Below are 2,500 nucleotides of genomic sequence, written 5' to 3'. Positions count from 1 at the left end.
ACAAAAAATTAACTTGATAAAATGTTTTTTTATTTAATTATTTTCAATATAAAAGTTATATACGGTATAATATATAATTTATTTTTATTATTAGCATTTATTATTAGGTTTTACTATTTTTAAATAAAAAATTAACTGAAAATAAATTATTTATTATCTAATAAAATATTCACATAATTATTATTTAATATTTTTTTAAAAAATTATTAATTTAAATAATTTTAACTAGTATAATGTATATACTGTATTTAGTTTTTAAAAAATATAAATATATTTTTAGTATATTTGATTTTATTTTCCCATTATATTACACTTATTAAGTACCATATCTCCATCTATTGAATCAAATACAGATAAAAATTATTTAAATAATTATTTTATCTAGGTTAATATTGTATTTATATTTAAATTGCAACTATTATATATAAAAAATAAATATTATTATTATCTTGTTTATTTTATATTTATAAATTTAATTATAAAATAATAATAGAGATTAATTATTTTTATTGAATATTATTATTTAAAAAAGTTAATTTAAAACACATATTTGAATTGAAAACTTTATATTTTTAAAAAATTAAATTAACATGCTAAAATAGTTATATTTATTAATTGATTTTAATTGTTAACAGTTTAATTAATATTAATAAAATTAGATGCAATTAAAAGTCAAAAAATTTGTATTAATTAATATTTTTTAATTAATTAAAAAAATAATAATAAGTTTCTTATAAAAAAATTATTTATAGTTTTTAGACTTTTATAGGTAATTGAATTATTTTTTTACTACATTTACTTTTAATATTTATTATTATTATTATTATTACAGTATTAACTTAATGTTTACTTAATTGACCTGGACTATTACTGATAACAAAAAATTTACGTGACTTAACGTTTGTTTTTTTYAACAAAAAAAATATTTATTGTATATATATTTATTGGATTTACTAAATAATTATATTTACAAACAAATAATTGATTATCAAATTTAAGTAAACACATCAATACAAATATATTTAATACAGTAGTAGTAGTAGTAGTAGTAGTAGTAGTAGTAGTAGTAGTAGTAGTAGTAGTAGTAGTAGTAGTAGTAGTAGTAGTAGTAGTAGTAGTAGTAGTATATTATATAAATATTTATTTAATGTACAGGTAATTAAATATATTGTATATATAAATATATTGTAATTTTTTTTAATAATATATATTRTTGTCACAAAAAAATCTTTATCTAACAAATAAATATAATAAATAGTTATAAATATTTATAATCAWATCAAAAAAAAAAACAAAAATATTTATATTTACCAAAATAATAATAATAATAATATGATTTTAATTATTAAAATTATTTAAATAGTTTTTTTAATAAGATATTAAATGATTTATTTATTTATTGAAAATTAATTTATATAATATTTTTATTTTTAAATCAGTAATTGTTTAAAAAAAAATTTTTTTATATAACTAATATGTGTAAACAAATAAAAAATATTTTATATTATTTTAAATAAAGCTATAATTAGATTAATGCACTTTTGGACTCTACTGTATATATTTATGAATAAAAATATAGATATATTATTTATAATATTAAAATATATRTAATTTTTTATTTAGCTAATAAATTAAATTATCTTTTGATAAAATTGATAATAATAATTTAATGTATCAATTTAAATAAATGTATTATATATATATATAATCAAATACATTTATATATAAAAAAAAATATTAGTAATAAAATTAATTAATTAATTAAGATATAAAAATAATAGACTAAACACTAGATTTTTGTTTACAATAAAAAATATTATAATTATAATTTATTTTACAATTTTTTGATCTTAAATTGATTTTTTTAGCTAAATTACTTTTTAAAACCTATATAATTTTTAATTTTATTATCAATTTTTTTATTATATTTATCACATTTATTTAATCAAATTTTTTATATTAAAMAAAATAWTATTTGATAATTATTATTTTTTGTTATTCATCTAGTTGAAATCAAGTTTATTTTATAAGTACTAATAGTAGTAATAATAATAACTATAATTATGATTATTTTATAAATATTTTTTTTTTTTATTAGTAAATGATAATTATATATATATATATATATATATTATTACAAAATTTCAACAATTTGTTGACCAATTTTTTTTTTATTAAATCAAAGATAAAAAAAATTTTTAAAAAATAAATCTTTATATCTATTTATTTTTATCTACTAATAAACTCTTAATTAATAAAAAAAAATAAGTTTCTACACGTGTTTACTAAATAATAAAAATCAAAAATATCTTATTTAATTAATTAATAAAAAAAATTATATCAATAGTAATCTTATTAAGAAAAATAATTAACTAAATTATTAAATTAAAATTGATAACAAAAAAATTATAATTTATAACTTGGTGAATTTATAAAATAGTTTAGATAATATATATTATCAAATAATTATTTATTATTTTTTGATAAATATTTTGTTGTA

This window comes from Oppia nitens, unplaced genomic scaffold (assembly GCF_028296485.1).
Source record: "Oppia nitens isolate AA-2021 unplaced genomic scaffold, nextdenovo-longstitch-racon4-pilon3 scaffold38_pilon_pilon_pilon, whole genome shotgun sequence".
Lineage (NCBI taxonomy): Eukaryota > Metazoa > Arthropoda > Arachnida > Sarcoptiformes > Oppiidae > Oppia > Oppia nitens.
This window is presented reverse-complemented; position numbering follows the sequence as displayed.